General features: G+C 43.2%; 1 protein-coding gene across 3 annotated transcripts in view; it reads left to right on the top strand.

Annotated features, from left to right (window-relative positions):
• Positions 1-8,671, top strand: part of otud7a (OTU deubiquitinase 7A) — a 104,275-nt gene that overhangs the window by 608 nt on the left and 94,996 nt on the right. For 2 of the 3 annotated variants that reach the window (XM_072670827.1, XM_072670825.1), the window contains exon 1: positions 4,748-4,916. The exons of the other annotated variant lie outside the window; for it this stretch is intronic. The gene's annotated coding sequence lies outside the window, so the exon portion shown is untranslated. Of the gene's footprint in view, positions 1-4,747; positions 4,917-8,671 lie in introns of those variants that run through there. 3 annotated transcript variants of the gene reach the window in all.

The raw sequence follows: 8,671 nt of genomic DNA, 5'->3' as shown, positions 1-8,671 counted from the left end.
TCAACATGATCATATTCAATATATACTTGTTTTATAAAAGTTTATTTCTTTTAATAATCCATGAAACAATATAATGATCTCCACAGATTTTATGCAATAATGCAGTAATTTATTCAGTAAGTCATGCCAGAGTTTTCTAACCTGCTGAGTTCTGCTTCATCCTCTCAACCTGTCCATTAGCTTGAGGCTCTGATGTTAGACTCACTGTCACCTTCAGTAAAGGGACACATTTAGGTATCTCAGATGCCCGCCAACCCGCAAACCGTGAAGTAAGACCACCCTGTCCGTTTTTTCGTGGGCTGTTTAAATCTAAAAACTTGGGATTTAGGAGACCTTTCATATTTGGATGTTCTTCCTACTTCAAAGGGGGGCACATTAGGATTATCCCCCTATGCCATTTGTTGTCTCACAAGTTTTGAACCAGCTACAATTATGTTGCTTGCTGCCCTGACTAGCACAGTTCTTTACATCACCTCCAGACTCAGAGGACAGGCTCCTCCAGAATCCTCTCTAACCTCTAATTATCTTCTAATCATCTGCAGCTAATGTGGTGCGCCTGATTATAGTTCAGACATTTTAAGTATTAATTAGTACATCCTTGCTGTCTAACTGGTCAGTGTACAGTGATGAGGACAGAATATGGTCCAGTTATCCAGCAGAAATCTGGGTGATTATGACGTCCAGAATTCCAGAAGGCCAAAACACTGAAGACACAGAAACACCTGATCATACCAACATTTGACCAATGGTCGCATGTAGATGCAGATACATTTAGACCAGTAGTGGTGGTGAGAAGGTGGGCCTTAAGCAGATGTGTTTAAAGCTGTAAAGATCTGCACACAGAATGTGTCACGACTGTAGAAGCAAACACTGAAACAAAATCAATGTGAGATCCTGGACATACACACACAATTTAGAAATCCCAACTGTGCATATTTTTCACATCCCAAAAGAGGACATGCCTGGAAAAAAGAGGACGTATGGTCATGCTATTTTAGTGCAACCAAGTTACCATGTACTGAGCAGTAATCATTAATGCAGTACCCTCAAAATAAGCCATTTTTCACAGAGGAGTACATGATAGACTAAAACACATCATAGTTAGTTTTATGCTCTTCACAGTTGTGTTTCAAAGAACACAGGGAACTAAAATAAAATGGGGCTTTAGAAAATCAATCCACCACCAGAAAGATTGTGTCATCCCCTTTGGATTCAGGCAGACCAGTCAGAAAGTCCATAGCTACATGGGAGCAGGGTCTCATGGCAATAGGTAGTGGCACAAGTTTACCGGTGGATGTGTGATGAGGCTTTTAGTGGTTGTCGGTTGCAGGCCGAGCAAGAACATACACACTGATTTGCGTTAGCCGCAAGTGTGGGCCACCACTATTTCTCAGTCAATAGCTGGTTGGTGCGGCCCCGGTGCGATCCCGGGCAGCCAGTACCTATACTAAGTCGCCTCAAAGGGCCTTTGGGATGTACTTGTGGTGGTCTGAGCAGGAGTGGTTTTGCACTGCAATGCTGAGTTAATAGCCTTGTCTGGGCTTGGCCAAATACTTGGAATGTCCCCTCACAGTGCTAAAAGCAGTTTTCCCCTAATCCCCTCCCTGATTAGAATATATTGAAATGCACTAAGGAATTCAAACTTGACCTCTGAGCTGTTCAAGTGGTGCAGGGACTAGCGGTAGCTTGTAGTGATATTTGACCATACATACCTTTAGTTGACAGTACTCAATACAAGGTCAAAGACCTCCACTGATTTAACCAGGGTAGGATTGCCATCATAACAGGCTATTCAGCTTCTTGAATGCTGTATTGAGGGCCGAACTGCTCCAAGCCCTGGCAGTAGTGCAGGGCACAGTGCAGAAATCCTGGGCTTACTCGCTTGCCTGAACCTTCTCTCGTCCTTTCTTTCTAGCAGTAGGGTGGTCAAACACGGACTTGAATGTAATTGTAACAAGGCGATTGTACATAGAAAAGTTTGAGCCCCCTTTATGACCACATCACTGTAGCCCATGCCAGACCCACTTCGTACGTAAGCTATTACTTTCAGGTTGACTTAAATGAAGCCCAGTTTGTTTCTTTTTCAACATTTTAAATGTTGCAATGTAGCGATGCCCCCTTAATGAGGGGTTATTTAATGTAAAGTCCTACAGGCCCATATATAAGCGCATACTAGTATATAAGCAGTGTTGCAGTGAATGAAAGGCTCTAAACTGTATGTAGGCTACATCATTATTTTCAATGATAGTTACTGATTTTGCCATCTGCCAAATTATTATTTGATTGTGATTGTCATGTCTACTCAGTGTGTGGACATTTGGTCCTTTTAAACTCATTATTAATGTATAGCGGAAGTCATATGTCAAAATCACCTTTGAAGAACCCATATTCTACTGTTTACTGGTTTTAAACAGCACTGCAGGTTTATGTATCACAAACAGTCATCACCATTTCCAACCTCTCTATACATCTAAGGAATAAAGAGACTTGTTTTTGTTACTGTGCCTTTAAGACATGTATGTAAATTACATCTATCACTGGCTGCCATGTATTGCGACTCTGAGCCCCCTCTTTTCCATACCACTGTAACCTACTTTAGAGCCGTTCTAGTAAGCAGGGACATGAGAGTGGTAATCTTCACATTAGCTGACGTCTGGGCAGAGTAGGTTTGGGTTGGTGAAAAAAAAGAAACACTGCAGAAAAAAAAAACCTTTTCATCTGCATGCAGTAGTTAAGGCTCAGACAGATATGTTCCAAAATCACTAACCAGCACCTCAAACAGCAGCAGCACAGACTCTGAGACTTCACTAAGCCTGAACCGAAGAGTCCTGCAGGGGTGTATTACAGCAGGCAATCCACCAAACTGTGCAGGGCAGGGTGCCTCCAGAACCAAGTCAAGTCAAGTCAAGTCAAGTCAAGTCAAGTCAAGTGGGTTTATTGTCATTTCAACTACATACAGAGTACACAGTGAAACGAAACAACGTTCCTCCAGGACCATGGTGCAACATAGACAGTGCATACAAGACACAAGTGCAACACAAACAAACAACAAACAAGTGCGGACAGACAACACAGTACAGACAGAGGATAATAAATAATGACTGTAGTGTGCAAGTTGTGCAATGTGCGATAAATAGAGTCCAGTGAGGTAGTAAAGTTATTAGTGCAAATGCTTGTGCAAAAAATGCTTCCCATGTTATCTGGGGTAAATGGTTGGAAAGAGAGAGAGAGGGAGAGTGTACATGTACCAGAAAGATATCAGTTCAGAAGTTGAGTTGTGTTGAGGAGTCTGATGGCTTGGGGGAAGAAGCTATTGCAGAGTCTGGTCGTGTTGGACCGGATGCTGCGGTACCTTCTTCCTGATGGCAGGAGGGAGAACAGTCTGTGTGAAGGGTGGGTGGAGTCATCCACAATGCTGGTTGCTTTGCGGATGCAGCGGGTGGTGTAAATGTCCATGACGGAGGGGAGAAAGACTCCGATGATCTTCTCAGCTGTCCTCACAATGCGTTGGAGGGACTTGCGGTCAGAGGCTGTGCAGGTCCCAAACCAGGCAGTGATGCAGCTGCTTAGGATGCTCTCTATGGTTCCCCTATAGAAGAGGGTGAGGATGGGTGGAGGGAGACGGGCCTTTCTCAGCTTTCTCAGGATTGAGAAATATATATATAAAGGTTCTTTACACTCACACTTCTCTAGTAATTCTTTAGTGGTGTCACTCAAAGACCCACCTGAAGCCCCTTCATTTTTAAGAGTGTACTGTTCTTTTTCCTGACAGAAATACTAAGGTGGTTTGAGTTTAAGAGGTCATGCAGGCATCTATACAGCAGAGGGGGTAAGAGTGCAATGTGCATGTCTGTGCTGCTGACTTCAGATCAGAATGAGGGAGGTTTCCCTTGATAGTAGCCTACTAATGTCCTTTTATTTACAGGCCACAATAAACCCATCCGCGTAACGTTATCTGCAAAATATATAAACAAGTAGAAGCACATTAAATAAACAAACAAATAAACAAAACACTTGTATGGCCTAGTTCCATTTATTTTTATCCCCCCCCCCCAAAAAAAAAAATTCTATTGGTCCACTTATCATGAAACACAATGTAAAGAACTGCTAGACTCAAATAGTCAAAAATGGAGATACAGAAATTTCTATACACATATGTGAATATAAAAATAGTCATTTTTATAAATATGTTGGTTGATTACATAAACTAAATATAAAATAATATCATAACTTACAGTTGTCAACTAATCTGCCCCCCCTTGCAGTGATATCAAATGTTTAGTCTGGGTCTGTGGCTCACGCTCCATCCTCTTATCACATGGCGCCCCCCTCTGGCTGGAGGGGACTGAAAGGTGGGCTGGACTTTGGTTACTCCAGTTGTAAGAGGCGTCCATCAGTGGTTAGGCGCTTTACTTACCAGCTCAGGCTCTGAGTGGGTGAAACCCAGCATAGACTAGAACAACACTGAAGTCCTCGTGTTTGTGAGGAAAACTTGAAGAGAGAGCAATAAAAAAAAGTCGCATGAACATCTTTGGATCAGCCATAAACATCTTAACGGAAAAACGAAAGCGCGAGAAACGTGCGAGAAAGGTGGAAGACGGTGGCAAGTAGGCGAGAGAGAGAGAGAGAGAGAGAGAGAGAGAGAGAGAGAGAGGCAGGTGAGAAACAGCGGTTTGGAAAGAATGGGCGGAGACTGCAATCTGTCCCTCCCTGACGTCATGGGGTAGAGTGGCTGGGGTGGGCGTGGCCTCCAGCCTCTGCTGCATCGCTGAATGGCATGAGGATGAGGAGCGAAAGCGACGGCTAGACGAGGAGCCTGTTTTGTCATCCGATTTTAAAGCCATATTTCGGGAAGGACGGATTTGTTTGGTTGGTGCTCGACCGAAGAGTGCGGGATAGCGGACGACGGATGAAAGGTAAGACACGGCCCTGCGTTTCTGGCTCTCGAAGCCATCCTTCATTTCTCATTCTCGTGATGTGATCTGATGTGATGTGATGTGGGCTGGCCAGCTGTTGGAATCACTGCGTGTGCTGGGCAGGTGCACCTGGCGTTGCCTCCTCCCCCCCCTCCACCAACCACCCCCAAATCCCACCACCTTCTCACTCGTTTTAACTGGGATGTATGGTGGTCTGTGTCCACACCGAGCGTTTCTGGACGGAGAGGCTGAGGCTGAGTGGCTCGGTATCTGGTGGGCTGTTGGTGAGGAGTGAGGGCGTCTTTCTAGTGCTTCAGTGGAAAGCCGGAGCGGCGGCAGCAGCAAAGCTTGCGCTAAGATCCGAGAAGAAATCTCTTTGTCTGTGGCAGCAATGTGGGGGGCGAAGGTATGGGTGTTATTACCAGCCTCCCTGCCTCTATAAGCGCCGAATAACAGCTGAGCTTTGACGCGCTCTGCTGTTTGGTTATTCACCCTGCTTTAAGCATGTGACTTGGTCTACTTCATACACAGGCGAGCTACCTGTCAGGCTGGAGGGCTTCTACGTGCAGGTCCAACCTTCAGGTCTTTAATGAAGCCCAGTTTACTTCTTTTCAACCATCTGGTCGATGTAACATAGGTGCTATCTTATGTAAAGTCCTATAGGCCTGTGAAATAGTGTATACTATTATGTAAGAAGTGGCAGGTCATACTGAACGAGAGACTGACCCTAATCTGTATGTAGGCCACGTTATTTCTGATGGCTGATTTTACTCAGGTTTGCTCAAATTATTATTTTTTATTGAGATTGGTTTATTGATTTATTTGGTGCTGTAACGCTCTTTAGCATTATATAGCAGAGTATATTCATCAGAATCACGTTTTCGTTCATGTTCATCAGACTTCTGTACTAAAAACAGTCATAATACTTTTTACACCTCCATTTCCAACCTTTTTTTAACCCTTAGAATGAAACAGGCTTGTTTTTGTTACTACGCCTTTAGGATTGACAGGCCTAAGTGAGCTCTGTTCTGATTGACTGTCCTGTGTTGTGCTTCATTCCGAAAGCAGTCCAGGCTGAAACACACTGCTTATAGCTTCAACATGAATGGGCACAGATTTCATTCAAACCAGGGATTAAAAACTTTAACAATTTTTGCCAATGTTTAACAGTTTAACAGGTGTGGGCAGTGGTGGCTCAGCGGTTAGAGCGCCGGGATATCGATAACAGGGTTGTGGGTTCGATTCCCGGGCTCGGCAAGCTGCCACTGTTGGGCCCTTGAGCAAGGCCCTTTACCCTCTCTGCTCCCCGGGCGCTGGAGTTGGCTGCCCACCGCTCTGGGCGTGTGTGTGTGTGTACTCACTGCCCCTAACACATGTGTGTGTGTGTGTGAGTGTGTGTTCACTACCAGATAGGTTAAATGCGGTGGACACATTTCGCTGTACAGTGACAAATACGTGCACCTTTTATCTTCATCACACTCTTTTATTTTATAAAACGAAGGGACATTTTGGTTTTCCATGCTATAGGCCCTTCAAAGCCCAGGCCTGGATGAATTGCTATAGATACAGCATTGAACCGCCTTCTCCTAGGTCTTTTCCAGTCAAAACATAAGCACTAAAAACGCACTAAAATGAACGCACTAAAACTAAAAACTCACTAAAATGAAAGACACAACACTCATCATGGGTCAGCATTATTTGATCATATTAGTCTTAGGCCTTTTTGGTCTCGAGGAATCTTCTAATAGATGGTTCTAAATTGTTGTAAATGAGATATGTGTGTGTGTGTGTGTGTGTGTGTGTGTGTGTGTGTCTGTGTGTGTAAAGCACATTTAAAAGGTTCTGAGACCTTCTATATTGTAAAGGGCCTTAACTAATAAAAATGACTAAATACTAAAATTATTAAATAATTTACAATTGTAATTATAATTGTAATAATTACTATTTGTTTCCCAGTGCTCAGCAATGAAGAGTGACTTTAATGTGATATGCTGAATTCACATTGCATCCTGAACACAAGAGAGCAATATGTAAGATGTAATAATTTGTACTGCAAAATCTACAGGAATGTGGGTTATGCTGTTTGTTAGGATTGGCTTGGAGGATACTGAGGCACATATGCTAGCCAGCCACACTAACTAAAGGATGTATAGCTTGAAAGCACTGGGGAAAAATAGTAATTATTTAATATCTCATCTACAAAATCTAATTTACAAAACTGGTCATTTTAAAGAGTCATCTATTAGAAAATTCTTCAGGGACCAAAAAAGTCTTCAGGGACTCTGTGGCATTGATCTAAACAACCTTTCGGCCACCATCACGTTTCATAGAAACATAAATAGCTTTGGGCCTGAAACTAATATGATCAAATAATGCTTTATTAAATTAGATGCCAATAATATGGAAACAATTTAGTAAATGTATTGCTGTGTGTTTATTTATTCGTTCTTTTTGTACCATCATTCTAATCTATGGTGAGTTCCTGATTCTAATAGAAAAGATTACACGTAATTATAGGCTACACAAACAGAACATCACCAGCTAATTAACTACACACACAAACACACACACAGGCACGTGCTTCAACATAGCTTCAACACAGCTTCAACATAGATTTTCAGTCTGGTACAGAGTGCTGGAGAACATGCAAATAAAACAGAAACTGCGGTACATGAGATCTGTTTTCTTGTAGTGGATGAGCTGGTAGAGTTAAAAGGGCACTGGTGCGTAAGTTTGGCTTCTACCAAACAAACATGAAAAACCACAGCGGTTTCCAACCCTAGTCCTGGAGGACCCCCTGCCTTGCACATTTTAGTGTTTACACTGAAACACTCCTGATCAAACTAATCAGCTAATTAATATGCTTTTCCAAAGCTGAAGGTGGTGTGTTGAAGCAGGGAACCACTCAAATGTGCAGGGCAAGGGGTCTTCCAGGACCTGGGCTGGGAACCGCTGAACTAGATGAGTGGTAGATTCTACATCTGTGTAGAATACAGTTATCAGTATAAATGATTTAGTAATATTAGAGGCTAGCTCAGTTCAGTATTGTATGTTAATTATACTGTATGACCACCAGGGACTATGTGAGATATAGGGTGTGACTGTACCCTATTGGAACACAATAATAACAGAATTGTTCAGCATATAATAATCATTTGTCTAAATTTGCATCAGGCGAAATAGTGTGACTCGTGAAGTTGTTTGCCCAAACAAGCACTGGGTTGAGCAGCAATGTCCAGCTATGCCTTAGCAGGCAAAAGGCTTCTTCATCTCAGTCTCTAATTAGACTTTTTATAAAAGTGACGCACAGAAAGGGAACAGATTTGACCTTGACCCTCCATTCTCTGATTCCATCAAACAGCCCAGTGAGGCCTTTTTGTCCCGTCCTGCTGGAGTTTTTTTTTATTAGAGACAGAACGCAGTGAGCGATTCAGAGACAGATGGAACAATCAGGGCAAGGCAGCAAAGCGGAAACCCTGGCCGGCATGGCCATTGCGGGCCTGTGTATGGCAGGGCACTGGGGACAGGCCTTGGCTTCTGATCAGTTACCACATGGAATTCTGCCCCTGTCACAGGCATTTTACTCCCAGAAAGACTGAGCAGAAATAATGTTGCTGGATCAGCCTGGCTGCATGATGTACACTCAGGCCTTGGACTTCACATGCAGTCACTCTTAATCTTTGGCCTGTTTAGCATTGTTTGAGCAAAATCTAGGAGTATATAGGAAGAAAGTGGCATTATTGCTGTGTTAATCA

This window comes from Salminus brasiliensis, chromosome 2 (genome assembly GCF_030463535.1).
Source record: "Salminus brasiliensis chromosome 2, fSalBra1.hap2, whole genome shotgun sequence".
Lineage (NCBI taxonomy): Eukaryota > Metazoa > Chordata > Actinopteri > Characiformes > Bryconidae > Salminus > Salminus brasiliensis.
Note: the sequence above shows the minus strand (reverse complement) of the source record. Positions and strands in the feature narration are given on the sequence as shown.